At 46.5% G+C, this 22,412-nt stretch overlaps 1 long non-coding RNA gene across 3 annotated transcripts in view; it reads left to right on the plus strand.

Annotated features, from left to right (window-relative positions):
- The first annotated feature begins 7,128 nt into the window (after nt 1-7,128).
- LOC129459992 (uncharacterized) overlaps nt 7,129-22,412 on the plus strand; it is a 60,243-nt gene continuing 44,959 nt past the window's right edge. Inside the window, exons 1-4 of one of the 3 annotated variants that reach the window (XR_008650119.2) lie at nt 7,129-7,463; nt 7,776-7,848; nt 11,012-11,133; nt 15,957-16,283. This is a non-coding gene — a long non-coding RNA (uncharacterized lncRNA). Of the gene's footprint in view, nt 7,464-7,775; nt 7,849-11,011; nt 11,134-13,673; nt 13,875-15,956; nt 16,284-22,412 lie in introns of those variants that run through there. The other 2 variants (XR_008650120.2, XR_008650118.2) reach the window with 2 other exon arrangements.

A 22,412-nucleotide genomic window follows, 5' to 3' on the forward strand; every position in this document is an offset into this window, starting at 1 on the left:
GGAAGACACTTAACACAGAGTCGCCCTGCAAGAAACGGGCAGGGCTTGGACTGGAACCCACAGCCTGAGGACTGGCCTAGGAGTGAAAAGCAGACATCCACCAACAGAGCTCGATACGAAGCTTTCCTACACCACACATTGCTGTTTTGGAATAGCCCAACAATATGTATTTATTTTATTACATTCTCACCATCTGGCTGAGAGGAGCTGCTGCCAGCCTGCGTGCTGCAACCTGTTGGCTGAGGACCCAGTATGGACAGGCCTCCAGTTCTACTACAGACCAGATAAATCTTGATCTAGCCATTCCCTCCTCTTGCCTCCTTCATTGGCTCCTCCTAACAACCCTAAGAGGGGAGTACTGTTATCACCGGTTCACAGATGAGAGCCAGGTTCAGAGAGGTTAAATTGCTTTCCCAACATCACTTAGCAAGTGAGGGAAGAGGTTCAGCTTTGGCATTCAGACTCCAGAGCCCTTGATTCTGAAAGTTGCATTTCCAGACCCAGACCCGCTCCGAAGTGTCCCCAGTTTAATTCGAGTTGAAGAGTTGATGGAGGACCACCAGTGGGAAACAGGTTCTAATGAGGATATTCTTAATGTTTGGGAGTTGGGAACATCCTTGGGATGCAATAGAATCTCTGGGTCTTCCCTCCTGTGGGGAGGTGTTCCTGAACTCCAATTAAAGTCTTTAGAACCAGGATCTTGGTCCAGGACCTCATTGTAAATTAGCTGGAGATCTGCAGGCTGCCTCCCTGATATATATATAATTTTCAGGCTGAGGATTCATCCTTCATATACTCCAACCTTTCCTCCTCTTTGTGTGCTGCTGGAGGAGGAAGAGAGTGTGCACACGCTTGGACATGTGTTTAATCCTCTCTCCAGCTGCAAAAGTCAGGGGTCTCTCTGTCCTCAAAAATTTCCCCAACAACTGGAAGACCATAACCAACCACAGCCCTTAAGGAGCTCCCAGAGCAGGGACTTCTGGATCTTCTCTCAGATTTCCCTGTCTCTAGGCAGAGATCTACATTGGCGAAATTAAGGAAAGGGAAAGGAATCAAGATCCAGTCCAGCTGGATTATGTGGACTCCTGCCCCAGGCAGCCACACATTTCCCACCGACACCACCCCATACCAAAGTTGTTGGGGAGAATTTGTGGACAGATTCACTGGACTTTGTTAGTGTAGAACCAGCCTCTATCCTTGAGCTCTGTCATAGGTTACAAGATACAGGGGCCCGAAGACACAAAAGTGTTAGAAATTGGTGCTTTCTGGGGAAAATGGGATCCACTAGGATTGAGATCCAACAGACATTTCCTAAATAGAAAACGTTGACACAGTTGTCCCAAACCCTAGTCCTGTTCCTCTGCTGCCCAGTGACCTTGGCTCAACACACACAAACACAAACACAAACACACAGCCTCTAAATGCAGGAAGAGAGTTTCAAACAAATACAGATTTGTTTTGTTTGCCTTTCTTTCTCTTCTCTTTCCTTCTTTCTTTCTTTCCTTCTTTCTTTCTCTTTCTTTCTTTCCTTCTTTCGTTTTCTTTCTTTCTTTCTTTCTTTCTTTCTTTCTTTCTTTCTTTCTTTCTTTCTTTCTTTCTCCTTTCAAGGTGAAAGGGGTATATTTACACTTCTCTTGACATAATGGAGATGAAAGAAAATTAGAAAATTATGTGGAAATTTTGGCCCATCTTCTCCTTTCCTGTATACACTTAATTATCTGGAAATTTGGGAAAAGTTAAGAGATCTAGTGTCTGGATGACCAGAGAGATTGCTTTAATTCTCTAATTTGGGAAACCTGGTGGGGCAGCCTCTGAAGCTCTTCTTCCAGCCATGAACATACTCAGAAGCCCAGGAAGCGCAGATAAGATGCCAAGGTAACCACCACTCTCATCACCACACCCATCTCTCCCTCCCTTCTCCATCACAGCCTTGGGAGCATCGTGGAATTTGCCAGGGAAAAATAAATCCAGAAGTACTGTATCAGAAAAATTCAGGAGAGTGAGCAGGCATCCAGCCACAGATGGAGAGCAGAACATTGTGCTAATACAATCTGGACGGTTGTCCCCATAACAGCAGATGTTGACTACCTGGCAAATCCAGGAAATTCTGGGAAATTCAGTATAACATTTGGATAATTGACAGTTTTGCCTAGGTAATTCAAGAGACTTATGATGGAGGAATCCGTAATTAGGCAGCCAATTCAAACCTCTCTAAACGAGTTTAGGTTAGTTTAGGTTAGCTGTGTTTTGTTTTAACTCAGAATGCGCAGTTTTCACTGGAATTTCCACCTGGGCCACACTCACGGAGGCAGACAACAGCCCGTCCCGGTGGCCACTTTTCTTGGCCAAGCCCCCAGAGCAAATCCCTGGGGGCCCTGCAGGGCTAGAGTGGAGGCCACTGGGAGGGGAGGGTCGCTGGGAGCGCGCGCGGAGCAAATTTGCCCGCGCGCACCCAGAAACGATGACATAAGTGGCGCTGATGAGCGCTGCGCGGCTGAAACGCGACTACATAAAGGGTCCGCCGGCAGCGTGGGCCGGAGGGATTGCTTCACACTCCGGAATTGGGCCCAGACACATTTAGAAATGTTTTGCTGGACGTGTGCCCCGCAGGGGCGACAGCGGCAGCCGGCAGCCTGGGTGAAGCTGCGCCGCTGGTCACAGGCTGGCGCGCGGCGGCGGCCACAGAGGCGTCCTAGGTGGAGAATGCCTCTGCCTTTGCCTGTTCTCCCCTAACCCCCACGTTTGTATGCCTCCTGGGGGCAGGGGTCTGTCTGCAGCCTGCAGCGCCCCAGCTGTGACCAGAGAAGCATTAAGGAGCGGCGCGGGCAAGAATTTGGCATTAAAGGAAGTACTGTAGGTTTCAGCATCGGTCTCTCTCGCTGATCGTCGTGCTCCGCGGGGCAGAGGACCATCCTGGTCACAGCTGGGCCTCCAGAGCTCAGCACCAAGCCTGAAACTAATGGGATATTTATCAAATCAATGAATGAACCCAGAAATCAGGCTTTCAACCCTAACATTCTCCTCATTCACTAGGAGACAGGGAATGCCTCTCTCTGGCTCTGTCTCCTCTGTGGAGTAACAGGGCCGTCTTTCTGGTTCTGCCCACGCTCTTACAACTCAGTCATAAGAAGTGATAACCACAGAAACATCTGACACTAATTGACCACCTACACTTTTCTACGAGCTTTGTAGTCATTTAATCTCCCAACAACCATCGGGGTAGATACCGTTATATCCCCATTTTACAGAGGAGCAAACGGGAGGTCAAACAGGCTGACCCAGGCCGCCTAGTTCCTGCGGGGAGTTGACGACTGTGGGAATCCAGTGCTCGGAAGGCGGGCGTTGCTACAGGGCAAGATGAATGTTGAGCCCGTGCTCCAATTTCTCCAGACTTAATGACAATTCCTACACAAGTCCCCCCAACAACAAGGAGGGCCAGCCTTCGCTCCTGCTTCTCTCTTAGTTGTGTATCTGGAGCCAAGGAGTCCAAACCAGCTCACCAGCTCTAAGAGTACCGATCAGGGCTGGGAGCCGGAACCGCCTGGGCATGTGTTCCCGCGCGCTTACTCCTGAGGCCAGGGAAAAAGGTTTGCCTGTGATCCTGACCGAGGCCACGCATTAAAAGACTGCGTAGAATCCCTAAAGCCTCTAAGAATCTAACGTCCTAAGAAAGACCACCCCAGAAGTAGATGTGATGTACCTAAGCCCTAGCATTCGGGCTCTGCGCCGCACCAGCGTCTTTACGCACAGTGCGCCGGGCACTAGGGCGCAAACCCGGATCCTGCGCGCTGGCTTCTGGTACCTCCCGGCTTCGACTTCGGTCGCTGCACACTCGTCAGAGTAATGAATGGAGAGAGAAAAGAAGGGGCGGGGAGGGAGGGGGCATTGTGAAGGGGGTGGAATATTTTGGAAATAATACCCTGAGAGAAGGAAATATGGACAACAGTTTATCAGCACGCCCGCCCCCATTGTCCGCATGTTTAAAACTCCTAAGTAATTTTAAATTGTGTCTTCAGTTAATATATCTCTCTCTCTTTCCCGCGGGCTGACAGAGACGCGCGGTTGCTGCAAGATGTCTGCAGAAATGGGTCTTTAAAAGTTTCCACATTGTTTAGCTACACAAACGTGTTTGCGGTTCCGGAGGCTTTCCCCCTCCCCCACCCGCCTCCGAATCTCATTTCACTTTATGACTCCAATTGTTTGAGGATCCCCGCGCCACATAAATCCTGCTTCGAGATTAATCTCCCTGCTCGCTCGCGCTGGGCGCAGTGATTTTTTTTTTTTTTTTTTTGAGTTCTTTAAAAGAGGGCGCCCGGCGGAGATTTATTAACAAGGAAAAATAGTTTATTTTTATAGCCGATCTCAGAAAGGTGGGGGTGGAAGTGGGCCAGGAAGGAGAGCCCTTCATATGGATAAACAGTCGAGGCTGAGAAGGCCGGGGGACTTGAACTTTTCTCACTGCCCTCAGCTGTGGATGCTTAGCCAGGGGTTTGCCGGACCAAGGCAATAACTGGCAGGCGTGCCATTGTGGGTCGGCTGTTGGGTTGTGTGTGAGCGAGGATCCCATATAGTCCCTGGGACAAGTCTCTTCAGAGACATGGAGCCAAGGTGGAATTCCCCAAACAGGCTTCTTCTCCTCCAGGGCTGTGAACTTTGGGTTAGTTGGAGTGGAGGTTCTTAACATGACTCCATGGATGGCTGTCACAGGTCTTCAGAGCCAGGATGCTGGTCTCAAAATTGTATTTTGGGTGTATTTTTCTGAAGAAAGTCCATAGTTTTCATCAGTGTCTCCATGGGTACTTTGCCTAAAGGTTAAACATCTACTAATTAAGGATAGAGCTAAGCTGAACCTTTCATCTTTCCAAGCCACTGGTAGCCTGCAAACTCAGGTTGTGTTCTTCAACTAGTTTAGCATGTGCCCTTGAAGAGTAACCATAGCCAGGAGTCTTAATCAAGTGCATTGTGGAAGCCAGTTTCTGGCTGAATTGTGGACTGGTGATTAGCTTGTTTAGAGCTAATAATCGATTAGATCTGATACTTAGCATCAGATCAAGAACCAACAGGCCCGTGTGTTACTTTTAGCCTCTAACTGGCTGTCTGACCTTGAACCAGTGGTAACTCCTGTCTGGGCCTCAGTTTTTGAAGTGTTTATGTGTGTGTGTGCTGTCTTTCACAGCCAAGTGCCTTAGGGGTACATGTAAGGAAATAACACGTGATCTTGTTTCTTGTTGTTGTTTGTTTGTTTTTGAGACAGGGTCTCACTCTGTTGCCCAGGTTGGATTACAGTGGCACATTCACAGCTCACTGCACCCTCACCCTCCTGGGCTCCAGTGATCTTCCCACCTCAGCCTTCCCAGTAGCTAGCACTACAGGCATATACCACCAAGCCTAGCTAATTATTTTTAATTTTTAAATTTTTTGTTGAGATGGAAGTCTCATGTTGCCCAGGCTGGTCTTGAACTCCAGGCCTCAAGTGATCCTCCCACCTCAGCCTCCCAAAGTGCTGGAATTACAGGTGTAAACCACCACCTGGGGCCTGTAATCTTGTAATGTTCCATCCTGCACCGACAGCTCCCTGAGCTTCTGGTGGGGAAGGATGGTTCTTAACCTCAGAGGGAATGTGGATCTCACTGAGAAGCTGATTTTAGAAAGATGAACCAAAGAGAGAGAGAAACAGAGAGAGAAAAGCACTTACTTAAATAGGTGATTCTGTATACAGTGTTGCAGGGCCCCTAAACAAGTCTTATGAGGCCCCCTGTTTAAAGTAAAGAGAAGCTGCCTCAGCGAGCCTCTGGGCTCCGGGCCACGTGAGCCGGTTGGCCAGAGCCTGGCGGGCTCCGTGCTTGGCTAGCCAGCGGAGCGGGGTGAGAGGGTGAGAGAAGGACGCTTCTTCTTTGATTCGCAGACCCGGGCGCAGCCGGAGACCGCCCGGCACCACGGCGTCTGTCTGTCTGAGCGCCTACTCGCGGGTCCTCTGCTGCCCTGAGTGAACTCTAGGCGCAGCTGGACCGGGGTGAGGGCGCGCGGTGAGCCCAGGCCAAGCGCTGAAGAAACGAACTGGGGGCCGAGCTCGGGCGGCGATCTGCCAGGGACCGAGTGCTGAGCGGCTTGCTCGGGATACCGGGATTCAGGCCTTAGAGGAGCACGTGGCTAACCTCTGCAGCCCTCGGGGGGTCACTGACGCCCCCTGCTTTTCCTTCCAAATGTCTTTCCCCGAGGCTGGGGACACCTGTTCTGAGCAGAAGACGGCCATGGTTCAACCTGTTTGACCCCGCCCGGGTCTCCTTCTGCGGGAACATACACCCCAGTCAGCTGAGCTGCCGGCTGACTTTCCCTAGACAGTGCTAAAATGTTCTAATAACAATAGATCACCCAAAATAAGGCTCCTTCTACTTTATAAAGATCTTCCAACTCTACATCTTACCAAACTCCAACAACCCACTCAGTTCATCATAAAACTTCTCTCTGCAAGATGAGGAGGCTGGGTCCAGAGTGGTTAAGCAAGCGGCCCAGGAATGCACAGTAGTGGAAAGCCTGGACCTAAACTCAAGGCTTCACACTAAATTTCTGTCATTTTCGACTATACCACAAACAACTTCTTACAACAGGTTCTCCCACCCCAAGACAAGGCACCCCAACACGCATGCTGGCATCGCGGTGGAATGGAGCCCACGCCAAGCCTGAGTCCAGGGGTCTCAGGTCGAGCTGTGGGAAAGAGAAAATGCGGATCGGAGGTCAGGTGCACCCTTACCGGCAACTTGGGGTACACAACCGGGGTCCCAGCATCCCTTCCCCTCGCACGGCGCTCATGTCCCCACTCTGAGGCCCGTGGGCACTGAGGTGGCACTGACCTCCCGGGACCCCTGCGTTGGCTCACACTTTCACTTCCCTCCCTGCTCCGCAGTGTCCATAAAATACCAGCCGTTCACCTGCCTATAGCGAACTGATCCGAGGGTGGAGGCAATGACTTACCTGGTTGCGCGTGGATGGATGAAGAAGGCCTTTACTCGGAGCCTAAGCCCTGGCGCGCGCGCACCACGGCGCGAGCCGCTCCATCAGGCATCCACTGGCCTCCAGCCGCGTTTCCGGTTGTAGCACTGGGCACCCCCCGAGTGGACCCGATAAGCTATCGGCCCGGCCCAGGAGGGGCGGTCAGCGGCGAGTCAGGGCACCTCGAACCGGCTCCCGGCTCCCGGTCCGGCTGCCTGCCAGCGGCCGCTCAGGACAGAAGCGAGATGCCTGCCTAGGCGTTTCTGGTTACAATCACCTCACACACCGGCCTGCATTCCGCCCCCCCAACCCCCATCCTTACCACGAAGTCTGAAGTCACACCTTCTCCCTGGCTGGGAAGCTTTGCCAGGGTGGGGGCGATGAGTGCCGGCCGAGGTTGTTAATCTAAGGAGCTCCAGCAGGTCCGTAAAAAGGAATATTTTCGGTGGCCAGAAAAATCAACATTGAATTAGGTGTGTCACCCGCACCCCCCCGCCCCCGCCCATCCACCAGGAGTTCATTTTCTACTCATTTAGCCGGGACTGCCGTGTGTTCTTGATTATTTTCTGGAAGGGCTGAAACACACAGTTTAACGGACACTGATGTGTTTTCTTTTTATGAAGATGAAGGTCTTACAGGGTAGGAGAAAGCAAATCTTGGTTCACAGGTAGACTGAAACATAATAATAATCTTCATATACGTAGCTACCATTTGATGAATGCTTAAGTGTATTAATCCTTCCAAAAAGTCAATGCGGCAGAACTATTATTTTACCCATTTTGCAGATGAATAACCAGAGGCTTGAAAAGGTGAAGTGACATCCCGGAGTGACACGGCTGTAGGGACATCACCCAGTAGGTCTGTGCTAAAGGTTTGTGGGTGGGCAGGCATGCTTTTTGGTACAGGGTTAAGCAACGCCAGACTCACTGGACAACAGGAATTGGAAGATGCGCCTGGCCTAGTTTGGCTTTCCATGGGGTCCTCCCTGCCAGGGCAGAGTAAAGTTTAAGGAATTACTTGTGCATAAGAATGACTCTTAACTTGCTCGGGGAGTGAGACTCTGCTGGATTCATTCTGGATAAGATGAAGTCTAGGGATTTCTCAAACTTCTGTAAGAATCACAACCAATCCATTTGGGTTTCTCTGCAAGCCTAGAGTCCCCAGGATGAAAGCTCAGGCCCCAGTGACCCCTTTCCTCTTCCCTCTCTGCAAGTCTTATTTCTCTGTTTGGTAAGGCCTAGAAGACAGGGCCTTAGCCATGCCTCTGGGGTCACGTCAGACTTTGTTGAACCTCCCCCCATCTGGAGAACAGGGCTGCCCAGCATCCATAGGGCAATTAACCTCATCCACCCTCTCCCTACCAGTTTCCTTAAAATAAATGTGACAAACATGAGCCTAATGATCTGCTGAGGGAAGATCTATATGCCTCAGGACTGTAACACATGGCTCCCTCCTTCCCGGGGCGAAGCAGGCAGCCGTACTTCAAAGAACAGCCTGGTTAGTGATATTGCAGGGTTTCCTGGCTTTCAGGAAACAAACAAACAAACAACCAAGTTCTTTGGGTCAGGATAACAACCACAGATAGTAACACTAACGATGATGATGATGATGATGATGATGATGATGATGAGGCCCATATTTATTGACCACACGTGTCAGGTTCTGTGCTAAGTGCTTCACATGTGCTAACTCATCTGCTCTTTGCAACAACCCTAGAAGGCAGACAATACAATTGCCCCATTTCACAACCAATGACTGCTGAAGTTGTGAAGTCAGGTACCCACACTCCTGGAGCTAGTAGGTGGGAGAGCAAGATTTGAACCAAATCCACCAGTCTCTAAATATAATAGGATTAAAAAAAAATCCTAAAAAATTATCATGTGCACTTATGCACATGATAAAAAATATCAGACAGAAAGAGTATGCAGTGACCTACGCCCTCTACTCCCTTCATTTCCCCTCCCCCCAACCACTAATATCAAAGTTTGTGTTTTGTGTATCTGTTTATATTCTTCATATATGTGTATAAAGGCATATGTTTATAAAAAAAAGTCTTTTAAATTGCAAATGGAGTTCACAATACAAATTGCTCTGCATTTTGCATTTTTATTATTTGGTTAACTTGATGATACATTTGCAAAGTATGGTCTTTTCATCGATAATCTTTGTACATAAAAGGAGATTTTGCCAAACAAAAAGAAGTGGTTGTTGGTGGAGCTTGTTCCCTGGGGTTGGTAAAGAGTCAGGTTTTTTTTTTTGCTTAGGGTCATTGTAGCGGCTTGAGGACAGAAATGGAGGGGTGGGGCAGCAAAGGGAGGGAGGGACAGGGAGAGAAGGAGGGAGGGAGAGAGAGAGAGAGAAATAGGGAGGGAGAGGGAAAGAGAGAGAGAGAGAGAGGATATCGGGAAGTTCAGACATCTCTTACATTCCAATCAGAGATAGCAGATGTCCCAGGAACAAAACATGCTCATCCGCTCTTGGCACGGGAGTGTCACTCAACTTGCAGGAGATTTTCAAAGCCTTAAATGGTCTCTCAGAGACAGGGCAGAGCCATGTTCATTTTCCATTCTGTGCAGAGGGGCAGGCATGCTTTTCGGTAGAGGGTTGAGCAACGCCAGACTCACTGGACAACAGGAACTGGGAGATGCGCCTGGCCTATTTTGGCTTTCCACGGGGTCGTCCCTGCCAGGGCAGAGTAAAGTTTAAGGAATTATTTTGTGCATTTCACTCCTCACTCCCACTCCCATCCCCAACACTGTCACCACTTAACATTTAAAAATTTTCTCTTTTATTTATTTTGGTTCGAATTACTCAAACCAACATATTTTTTTCCCAAATGGCGTTGGTGTTGTCCTTCATATAGTTTTTAAACACAGTTTCTTCCTGACAAACCCATGAAGCACCAGAGTAAAGGCTTCCCGGCAGCCGCCCAAGTGACAGGTGGGAGAGGCCAGTATGGCTGTCCCCAGGGCCTGTGGCACCCGACTGGAGATGTTGGAGTAGCCAGGACATGAGGCAAAGGGTGGCAGCTTGCTGAAGATCCATACTGCCATGTCCTTTGTTCAGAAGAATAATAGCCAAGGATGTTGTCTGCCTCTCTCTGTCTCCTGGTCCCCTAGTTTCCTGTTCTCTAGCAAAAGATAATGACACCTCCCTCACCTTTTTGCCTGGTCTCTCCCTTTTCTCAATTTCTCTAACTCCTATTGTCTCTTCCTCTGCCCTTATGTGAGCCAGCCTGCCTGCCTGCCTGCCTTCCTTCCTTCCTTCCTTCTTTCCTTCCTTTCTTCCTTTCTTCCTTCTTTCCTTCCTCCCTTCTTTTCTCCCTCCCTCTATCTCTCTCTCCCTTCCTTTTTCCCTCTCTCCTTTCCTCCCTTCCTTCATTTCTCCTTCCTTTCCTTCCTCCCTCCCTCCTTTCTTCCCTCCGTCCCTCCCTTCTTCCCTTCCTTCCTCCCTCTCTCCCTTTCTTCCTTCCTTTCCCCTTTCCTTCCTCCTTCCCTCCCTCTCTCCCTCGCTTCCTCCGTCCATTCCTTCATTTTTCCACCTCTTCTGTCTTCCCACTATAGACATCATTCCCCTTTCTTATTCCTTCATCTTTTCTTTCCTCAGAGCTCTCTTATTTGGGGAGGAAACATTATAATGAGAAACGCTCGCCAAGTCTCTGGGGCCTTCCCAATCAAGGGTTTGGGGGAACATGATGCTAACTGAAACAGAGGGTCCGTTTTACAATACTGGAGGGAATGTAAATGGTAACAACCTTCCTGGAGGCACTTTGGCAGTTTGCAGTTTAGTTTACAGGTTCATTTATGGCTGTTTCACTTCTAGAAAACTTTTCTACAGAAATAACACATAAAGAAATGTGGGCAAATATTTACCTGTAAGAATTTTCATAGCAGGGAAATATATAAAAAAAAGTTAAAAACTTAGATGTCCAAAAATAGGAGGATGGTAAAATTATGTTTTATCTAGAGATGAAATACTATGCAATCATTAAAAATCTTTTTTTTTTTTTTTTTTTTTTGAGACTGAGTCTCACTCTGTCACTCAGGCTGGAATGCAGTGGCATTATCTTGGCTTGCTGCAACCTCCACCTCTTGGGTTCCAGTGATTCTCCTGCTTCAGCCTCCCAAGCAGCTGGGATTACAGGTGACCACCACCACACTCAGCTAATTTGTGTGTGTGTGTGTGTGTGTGTTTGTGTGTGTGTGTAGTTTTAGTAGAGATGGGGTTTCAGCATGTAGCCCAGGCTGGTCAAACTCCTGGGCTCAAAAAATCTGCCTACCTCAGCCTCCCAAAGTGCTGGGATTGTAGGCATGAACCACTGTGCCCAGCCAAAAATCCTATTTTATGTAAGAAAAGCAAATTAATGGGAGTCCTGTATGTATGGTTTTTGTTGTTGTTGTTGTTGTTATTTTAAGACGGGCTCTTATTGCCCAGGCTGGAGTACAATGGCGCAATCTCAGCTCACTGCAACCTCTGCCTCTTGGGTTCAAGGGATTCTCCTGCCTCAGCCTCTCAAGTAGCTGGGATTACAGGCGCCTGTCACCACATTCAGCTAATTTTTGTATTTTTAGTAGAGACGGCATTTCACCATATTAGCCAGGCTGGTCTCGAACTCCTGAGCTCAAGTGATCCACAGGCCTCGACTTCCCAAAGTGCTGGGATTACAGGCGTGAGCCACCGTGCCCAGCCTGTATGTATTTTTTTATTCCATTTTTATAAGTGTGTATCCGTATGTGTGTATTCATACACATTTAAAAGGTGATAGATATATCACCTTTGCATATATATGCATATATATGCATACCATCACATCTGGCTAATTTTTAAATTTTTTGCAGAGATGGGTTCTTTTACATTTTTAAAAAGGATGGAGATTGGTTCTCACTGTGTTGCCCAGGCTGGTCTGGAACTCCTGGCCTCAAGCAATCCTCCTGCCTCAGCCTCGCAAAGTGCTAGGATTACAAGCATGAGCCACCATGCATAGCATCCCTTCCCTCATATTTCTACATTTGAAGCTGGGTGATGAAATTATGGTGTGGTTCATTATAGTGTCCTTTCTACTTCTATATATGTTTGAAACTTTTCCATAATAAGACATTTACAATGTTTATAATTATGCACATTTCTTCAGTGATAACATCATTCAAGTGCACTTCCCCTTTGGGGCTCTTGTTTAAGAGCTTCCCCCAAAGTTTTCTTCACGCTTGCAGCCATGATTCTAGATTCTAGGGATTCCTAAGCCCGGATGACACCCTGCTAACCTGAGCAGGACCACAGTGGGAGGAGGGGGGCGCCGCCCACTCAAACTTTCATGTCTGATGATGAGCTGTCCAGGAAGACCAACAAAGACTACCAAGGGGCAAAGTCTGGAGAAGTCAATTAGGTGGGCTTGCAATAAGAGGTTATTCTGAGAGGCCAGGAGTTAACATAGAAAGTCTTGTCACCAAAGAGAACTAGAAGAAGGACCTTTTAGACCCGGGGGGGCATTTGGTTGCTATTAAGAATGAACAAACCCAGCAAAGCTGAAACAGGATAAATGGCAATGTTGAGCATCTCAGTGGGCTGGAGAGAGGCCCAGTGCCCCTGAGGCTAAGTAATCCCAAATGCTTTGACATCTTCTGATAGTGGGGCCACTCAAAGCCACGGAGCAATGAGAGGGTGGGAGCAGAAGGTCCCCTTACAAAGGGGCTGAGGTTCTAGGCACTGAGCCGTTTTGGAGAAAGTTAATTATTGGCCTCTCTTGCCAAAACCTTTAAAGAAATCACCAGCAGATGTTCTTGCCCACTGGCCTGCAGAAAACCTGCATGCTGGCTTTAGAGAGAAGGGAGATGAGGTGGAAATTTTTCACAGCTAGAAATGAAGCCTGTTGGCTTAGCCAATGGAACAGCAGCCTGTAAGTTTCTGAAGAAGGGCCTGCCTCTGTCTATGTAGTCAGCTGCTCTGCAGTGCCTGCAACAGAGTAGGCATCCATGACTCCTTGGTGTCTATGAACTAAGGAATTAATTAATATTTGTTGACTTTGTGCAAAATGGCCCCACCTTTATTGCAGCATTTCCCAGAGAGTGGTCTACAACTACCTGCTTCCCTGTCAGCTGACCTATTTGATACAAACACTGATTCCTGGGCCCCACTCCACCCTCAGTGAATCAGAACCTCAGGTCTGCAGCATCTACAATGTGAGCAGTCAGCACAGGTCATTCTTATGCCCCCCACAATGACAGTATTGCTACAGACACCTTTGCCACTTATTTATTTAATTTTAATTTTAATAATTTTTTTTTGGAGCTCTGTCATCCAGGCTGGAGTGCAGTGGCGTGATCTTGGCTCGCTGCAGTCTCAACCTCCCTGGCTCAAGTGATCCTCTCACCTCAGCCTCCTGAGTAGCTGGGATGCAGACACACACTGCCACCCCTGGCTAATTTTTGTATTTTTTGTAGAGACAGGGTCTCCCATGTTGCCCAGGCTGGTCTCGAACACCTGGACTCAAGTGATTTGCACTCATCAGCCTCCTAAAGTGCTGGGATTATAGGTATGAGCCACCATGCCCGGCCTCGACACTTAGTTTTAAAAGATACTGAGACACAGAGAAGACAAGTTGTGCAAAGTGATGTAAAAATAAATATTATTTGTACCACTCATTTTGTAATATCACAGGTAAATATTATACCTACTATTTATTTCAGGTGTATTATGTGTCAGACGCTGTACTGAGAATTGTGTGTACATTATCCATTGCATCCTCAAAACAACTCCTTCATGGAGACAGTATACCCATTTTGCAGGAGGGGACTTGTTGCATAGATAGGTGAAGTGACTTGTGCAAAGCCATGTAACTTTCAATGAAAACAACAGCAGTGACAACAATGACAGCAACAATAGCAACAACAGGTACCATTTATTAAGGGCTTCCTGGAAGTCAAGCACGGTGCTAAATATGGACTTTTTAAAACTGACATTTAATCCATGTAATTTATCTTTACATGGATTTTTTCTCTTTTTTTCTTCAGACAGAGTTTCTCACTCTGTCACCCAGGCTGAAGTGTAGTGGTGTGATCTTGGCTCACTGCAACCTCCACCTCTCAGGTTCAAGCGATTCTCATGCCTCAGTCTCCCAAGTAGCTGGGACTGCAGGCGTGTACCACCATTGTATTTTTAGTAGAGACAGGGTTTTGCCATGTTGGCCAGGCCAGTCTCAAACTCCTGGGTTCAAGCAATTTGCCCACTTTAGCCTCCCAAAATACTGGGATTATAGGCATGAGCCACTGCACTCAGCCTTTTTATGTGGCTTTTTAAATTTCATTCTCACAGCTATTTTTAATAAAATGTACCAATATTGCTTTATTAATTATGAACAAGCCTGGGCAACATGGGGAAACCCTGTCTCTACAAATGTACCATCTATGTTAATATGGGGTATTAATAAAGGAAACTGGTTGTGTCATTCTCACAACTGTATTAGGTCAGTATATGATTATTCCCATTTTATAAATGAGGAACCTGAAGCCTAGGGAGATTCACTTTCCATGTCTACAGAGTTCAGAAGCAGGGATGCAGGATTTGACCCCAAACCTTCTGAATACCCCAGGAAATAATGAGGGCTGAGGCTGTTTTCTGGCTATAGCTGAGAACCCTGTAGTCTTTCTCTGATGCAGCCTTTTTTTTTTTTTTTTTTTTTTTTGAGACAGTCTCACCCTATTACTGAGGCTGGAGTGCAGTGGTACAATTTTGGCTCACTGCAAGCTCTGCCCGTGGGGTTCAAGCCATTCTCGTGCTTCAGCCTCCCAAGTAGCTGGGACTACAGGTGCATGCCACCATACCCGTGAAGCCAGATATTTTTAAAAGTTAGACTGGCTTTTATTCTAGGAGAATATGGAAATGGGCTCCAAGGTTTATGAGGAGCAGAGATGATGTCGAACAAAAATTAAGACATTCTAGACATTGGGCTTAAATTTGTGTGGGCTCATCCCTTACTCAGTTTGTCCACCTGTTAAATGTGGAGATGGGCTCTGGAGAGTGGTCCAGCAAGGGTTAAATAGGAGGTGATTCATGGAACCATTAAGGAAAAGAGCAAGGGACCAAGAGTCAAGAAACCTCGGTCGCAATCCCAGAGCTGGCTCCAAGTCATCATGTGTCTTGGCCATTTGGTCCCTCTTTCGGCCTCAGTTTCCACAACTGCAGGATGATTCTGAGTTCATCTCTGTGTTCCTGAATCCCATTTTTCATGACCTTCCAGTTTAGACTATGAGCTCTTTCCATTAGCTCAGAAGTTCAGTTCTTAGAGAAAAAAGAAAATTAAGATTTTGGATAAAAATCCTTCTAAGTGCAAGTGAACTTGGAGAGTTTTCCCGGGTCATTAAAAAGGGAAAATCAGCCTCCCTAAGAAAACAAATTCTCCTCTCACTGTAAGTGCGGGTTATCAATCGGAATTCTGATGACTTTGGGGCTGACAATTTTAACAACCACTTAAGTCTCACCCTGCACCTTTTATCTGAGTGCTACACAAACATTGTTAAACATGCAAGCCAAGGCCAGGGAAAATGGTATCATCTAAGAGGAGAGAAGACCCAGGGAACTGAAGTGTCCGCAGTCCCCCTCCTCCCAGTCTTTGCTCCACAGAGCTAATCAATGGCCAGGCTAGGCTTAGCATTAATAAGTCTGGAGTCTTGCACTTTTGACCTAGCTGTTAGATAACAATTCCTTTAGCTCGGCCGTGGGTTATTAAGCACGACGAGTCAATTTGATAAATAGATGACATTTTATTTATCTAAATTTCTGGGGGAATGGTGTTTATTTTAAAAGAGAGGAATGTAATTTATAAATAATTTATTTGCACGGGATGAGTTGAAACATTGAATCCTCATTTGGGGAAAAGAATCACTTAAAAGGATCCCTTATCCTTTACTCGTTACAAAAAAAAAAAAAAAAATACTGACTCTTGATACCTGGATTTTTCTCATTCTTTTCAGACTCCTTAATGCCTAATTGAACGGGATTTTGATTCACTGTTCTAATATTTCACATTCAATTTCATGGTTGAAAACACCTTTCTCATTTGCCACAGAGCAGTCGCAATTCTGCAGTGATTTACAGTTTTGCAAAAGTGGAGTCTATTTCGTAATTTAGGATGGGTTAAATAAAGGTATTATGCATGTACAAAATGGAGTATGTTCTGACATCTCTGATCTCTCTCTCTCTCTCCATTAAGTAAAAGCAAACCAAAAAACAGGTTACAAACTAGTTTGAATACATTGTCTTAAAATGTCTGTATGTTTTATTAAAATAACAAATGCATATGCCTTCTGACTCAGGAATTTCATTTCCAGAGATACTTGCAAAATTGCACAATGATCTTTCTACATTACAGCATCTTTTGGGATAACATAAGATTGGAAACATTTTAAACGCCCAACAGTAGGAGCCTGATTAAAGAAATCTCGAACTCCCGAAAGTGGGGGTTCACACCTGTAATCCCAGCACTTTGGGATGCCAAGGTGGGAGGATCAATTAATCTCAGGAGTTCAAGACTTCCCTGGGCAACATAATGAGACCCTGTTTCTAGAAAAAAAACAAAAAACAAAAAAACAAAAAATTAGCACGTCGTGGTAGTGCATGCCTATGGTCCCAGCCACTCAGGAGGCTGATGTGGGAGGATTGCTTGAGCCCAGGAGGTGGAGGCTGCAGTTGAGTCATGATCACACCACTGCACTCCAGCCTGGGTGACAGAACAAGACCCTGATTCCAAAACACCAAAAAGAAGTCATGGATTAATCCCTACAGTGGAGTGTTATACAGCCATTAAAAGAAGGAAAAGATGAACCATTTCTGAGATAAATTAAGAAACAAGCCATGTTTTAACAGTGGGTCTAGTGTGAGCCAGTGCATATATAAAAGGAGACAGATTCCTGAGGAATGAGGACAATGGTGGCTCTGGGCTGGGGAAATGCACTGCTGGGGACAAAGATGGGAGGCAGATTTCTCACTCTTCATACTATTTTAGCCTTTAAACTACGAACCCCGTGAATTCTTCTTGTTAAAAATAAGTGAAATTACCTGGGCACTGTGGCTCACAACTGTTAATTCCAGTACTTTGGGAGGTTGAGACAGGTGGATCACTTGAGAGGTCAGGAGTTCAAGACCAACCTGGCCAACATGGTGAAACCCTGTCTCTACTATAATACAATAATTGGCCAGGCACGGTGTCTCACGCCTGTAATCCCAGCACTTTGGGAGGCCGAGGCAGGTGGATCACGAGGTGGGAAGTTCAAGACCAGCCTGGCCAAGATGGTGAAAGCCTGTCTCTACTAAAAACTACAAAAATTATCCAGGCATGGTGGCAGGTGCCTGTAATCCCAGCTACTCAGAAGGCTGAGGCAGGAGAATCGCTTGAACCTGGGCGGCAGAGGTTGCAGTGAGCTGAGATTGCACTACTGTACTCCAGCCTGGGTGACAGAGTGAGACTCCATCTCAAAGAACAATAAAGAAATAAGTCAAAATACAAAAATTAGCTGAGCATGGTGGTGCATGCCTGTAATCCCAGCTACTAGGGAGGCTGAGGCAGGAGAATCACTTGAACCTGGGAGGCGGAGGTTGCAGTGAGCCAAGCTCACACCACTGCACTGCAGCCTGGGTGACAGAGCAAGACTCCGCCTCAAAAAAAAAAAAAAGCGAAGTTATAAGTAGTCAAAGAATATGAACTTTACGCATAGAAGAATATCTTAAAAGACATACACGGAGTTGGTGATCTCTGGGTGGCTTGGTCTGTGGATGCTATTACAATTTTCCTCTTTTGTTTGTCCACATTTTCTGCTATTTCTGAAATGAACATAAAAAGAGTTCTTTTGTAGATTTTTTTTTAAAAAAAGGAAGAAGGAAGAAGGAAGAAAATGACTTTCCCTTCTTTGCCCTCAGTGGTGTGGATTCTTTTATACGTGTATTCAATATCTCTGAAGTAGTCGTTGTAAAATGACTGGGGGTGGTAGGAGGTCAGGAAAAGACTAATAAAAAAGAGGTTTATGGGCATTTGAGTGAGATGAGAAGGACTTCCAGATGCACAAAAGCCAAGCTTCTAGAAAAGGGAGAGAAGCCCTGCACCAGGATGAAGTGAGACGTGCTTCTGAGGTTCACGGTCACCCTCTCCTGGGTCTCCCTGCTGAAGGATCCCAAATGCCCCACACTCATGATGACTGCCCAGTGGGAAAATGGCAGGGAGATGAGAAGCAATTGGGATTCCCTTTTAAGGATGAACAAACTCAGACATTGACCCCTCAAAGGTCACTGAGGACCAGGGAGAGGAGATTCCAAGTCTCTCTGCCTAGAGAATGCCCTTCGTTTGCAGCAATAATAAGAAGAATATCTAATTGCAACCAAGCACCTAATCCATGCCGGGCACTGGGCAAACCATTCTGTATGCATTATCTTGTTTAACCTCACAGGTTGTTATGGGGATTGAACAAGGAGAATGGCCCCTGCACCGTGGACAACCTTGCAGCTGACCATGGCTACACTCTACCTGCTGTCTTGTCAGTAGGTTAGATCTAAGAGATAACTGTGGCCCTCTATTAGAGAGGTACAGTTAGTGCCTGCCTGTATCTGTTCACATTTTCTTTTCCAGCATGCTAGCCTAATTTCTAACTGCCAGCACCTGAAATTCTTTGCCCGAGGACTGGCACTGGAGTGGGCAAACTCTCCCTGTTTATAGGCAAACTGGAATTGCTGTTTCATCTCCACCCCCAGGACAGCCCTCAAGTGATGACCAATGGAATATAGTATGTAAATACTTCAGCCTTTTGGGTGGGTTAACCCTGGGATGTGGGTCTACACTGACTTTCACAATTCGCCAGTAGGATTAAGCTCCAATATCCTACAGAGCTCACTTTCTGGACAACTCACCCTGTATTGAGTCGCTCCCATCCTGCCTCACTTCCCCACACCCCTGCTACATTTCCTGGCATCTCCTCCCAAATAAATTACTTAAAACTTTGTCTTGGCTGGGTGTGTGTGACTCATGCCTGTAATCTTAGCACTTTGGGAGCCCAAGGTGGGAGGAATACTTGAGGCCAGGAGTTCAAGACCAGCCGGAGCAACATAGTGAGACTGCCCTCCCACCCCTCAGCACCATCTCTATGACAAGAGAAAAAAATTAGATGAGTGTTGTGGTATGCACCTGTAGTCCCAGCTACTCAGGAGGCAGAGGTGAGAGGATTGCCTGAGCCCAGAAAGTCGAGACTACAGTGAGCCATGTTTGTGCCCCTTCACTCCAGCCTGGGCAAAACAGCAAGACCCTGTTTCAAAACAAAACAAAACAAACCTTGTCTTAGGATGTGCTTCTGGGCACCTAGCCCAAGGCAGCTACTGTAACCTGTCCTATGCCCTCTTTAAAAAGTCTATGACTTGGCCTAGTGTGGTGGCTCATGCCTGTGATCACAGTACTTTGGGAGGCCATGGCCAGTGGATCACTTCAGGCCAGGAGTTTGAGACCAGCCTGCCCAACATGGTAAAACCCCCATCTCTACTGAAAATACAAAAATTAGCTGGGCGTGGTGGCGCATACTTGTAATCCCAGCTCCTCAGGAGGCTGAGGCACAAGAATCACTTGAACCCAGGAGGCGCAGATTGCAGTGAGCAGAGATCCCACTACTGCACTCCAGCCTGGGTGACAGAATAAGACTCTGTATCAAAAAAAAAAAAAAAAAAAAAAAAAAAAGGAAAAAAGAAAGCAAAGGAAAAGAGAGAGGGAAAAAAGTCTGTGACTCTTGTTTGCTTCTTCTTGGGTGATAACTCCCATCAATAGAGCACTTAATGAGTTTCAAATCTCATTCACATCTCTTATCACAATTCAGCTTCCCCTAATCCTGTGGGGCAGATATGTAGGCATTACCACCACCCCCCTTTTACATATAAGGAAACTGAGGTTCAGAGAGGTGATGGCATTTCTCCCAAGAACACATACAGCCAGGAAAGGGCAGAACCCAAATCCAAGATTTCCCATTCCACTCCTCCCCTCTGCCCATTCTACTATTCTGCCTTCCGCTTCTTTCATAAGAATATCTGGTTTCTATATATCATTTTATATCTTTTTTGCATAATGTCTCATACAAACTTCACAAAAACTCTGTGAGGATATTATTACTATTATTATAATTTACAAGTGAAGAGTCCAAGAGTCTTTGAGGTTAAAGCCATTTAGTCTGAGACCACCTGGCTAACAAGAGGCCTTTTGACTTCTTGTCCAGTTCTCATTCTGTAACCTCAGGCTATCTCTCTCCCCGTCTCACTTGCCGATTTTATGGGTCATACAGAAACACCTGTGGACACAGGAGAACTTCCCAGGAGTCCAGAACCTAAACAAATTATTGGTGTTTTTCCAATACCATGGGACAAGACCCTCTAAGTGGCATGGAACACAGTTAGTCCATGTCACTTAGAGGACAGTTTGAACTTAAAAAAAAAGTCTAAGAGAACTTTGCTGTATCCTTGGTATAATTTATGGCAGGGGATTAGTTAGAAGGCTAAGGCCTTAGCTCTTGCTTCTCCAGTATGTCTTGGGGGAGAGAAGGTGATCTTTGGACCTTGGGGAAAGAGATCATTGTAAGGACCAACCATAATAAATTCACAGCAGTGTGAGGGAAGCAAGTTGGGTCTTCCCTGGATTCCTTCTCTCAATACCATGATGTTGACCCCCATAGTGGTGCCTTCCTCGATGTGATGATGAATCATACTGACTCCATTCCCCTTGCCAGCCATTGATTTAGGAAAGGGCCTATAATCCAATCTTGGCCAATGACATATGGAAGTTTTCTGGGAGGAAGGGGGCTATGGTAGCTAGTTTCCAAAGACCCCTTCCACCAATGAATTGGGCCTCCCAGTACTCATGACCTTGTGTTGTCTCCTGGTCTCCAATCTGGGCTAACCCTGTGCTTACTTTTGACTCACAAAATATGATGACGATGATGTTGTAGAATTTCCAAGGCTAGGTCATAAGATGGCTTGCAGCTCCGAGCTAGATCTCTTGGCATATGTGCTCTGGGGGAAGCCAGTTATCATGTGAGAAGTCTGATTGCCCTGAGGCTGCCATATTGTGAGGAAGCCCGAGTTAGCCACATGGAGAGATTGCATGGACACAGAGAGATGCCTGGCCATCCCCTAGCCATTCCAGACATCCCAGTTGAGGCACTAGACAAGAAGCCATCCTGCACACCAAGCTCAGTTGCCATTCAAATGATTGCAGTCCCAGCTGTGCAGTCTCATGAGAGACTCCAAGTGACATCTGTCCTGCTGAACCCACTCAACCCAAAGAAACATGAAAAAGAAACTTCTAGGGAAAGTTTCTTTGTTTCTAAGACAGAGATATGGGAAAAGATGACACCACCCACCCTCCACTTGATTCCTCTGGATGTGTCAGGTCTAGATGCAGCCAGTTTGAGAACAGGAAATCCAGTTGAAGGCAAGGTCCTCATGTTGAGGGTAGCAAAGCAAAAGAAATGGAAAAAAACCTGAGATCTTGGTGGCACAGTGGCACTACTGAATCAACCAGCCTTGAAACCTACCTTACTTTAGACCTCTTGTTGAGTGAAATCTTGTCTTCACTGTTAGCACCAGGTTGAATCTGGTCTTTGTGTTACTTGAGCCAAAGACTTTCTAACTACAGGCATACCTCAGAGATATTGCAGGTTCAGTTCCAGATCACTGCAATAAATTGAGTCACATAATTTTTTTGGTTTCTCAGTGCATATAAAAGTTATGTTTATACTATAATATAGTCTATTAAGTGTGCAATAGCATTATGTCTACAAAAACCAAGGTGCATACCCTAATTAAAAATATTCTATTGCTAAAAAATGTTAACAATCGCCTGAACCTTCGGCAGGTTGTAATCTTTTTGCTGGTGGAGGGTCCTGCATTGATGTTGATGGCTGCTGGCTGATCAGGGTGGCAGTGCTGAAGGTTGGGGTGACAATTTTTTAAAGTAAGACAGTAATAAAGATTACTTCATTGGTTGACTCTTTATTTATTTATTTTTTTTTTTGACAGAGTCTTGCTCTGTTGCCCAGGCTGGAGTGCAGTGGTGTGATCTCAGCTCACTGCAAGCATGCCATTCTCCTGCCTCAGCCTCTGGAGTAGCTGGGACTATAAGCGCCTGCCACTACGTCTGGCTAATTTTTTTTTTTTTTGTATTTTTAGTAGAGATGGGCTTTCACCGTCTTAGCCAGGATGGGTCTTGATCTCCTGACCTTGTGATCAGCCCACCTTGGCCTCCCAAAGTGCTGGGATTACAGGCACGAGCCACCGCGCCTGGTCGACTCTCTTTTTTCACAAAAGATTTTTCTGTAGTATGGTGTTGTAAGCATTTTACCCATAGCAGAACTTTCAAAATTGGAATCAGTCCACTGAAATCCTGTTGTAATTTATCAACTAAATTTATT

The sequence above is a fragment of the Symphalangus syndactylus genome, chromosome 13 (genome assembly GCF_028878055.3).
Source record: "Symphalangus syndactylus isolate Jambi chromosome 13, NHGRI_mSymSyn1-v2.1_pri, whole genome shotgun sequence".
NCBI classification, from domain to species: domain Eukaryota; kingdom Metazoa; phylum Chordata; class Mammalia; order Primates; family Hylobatidae; genus Symphalangus; species Symphalangus syndactylus.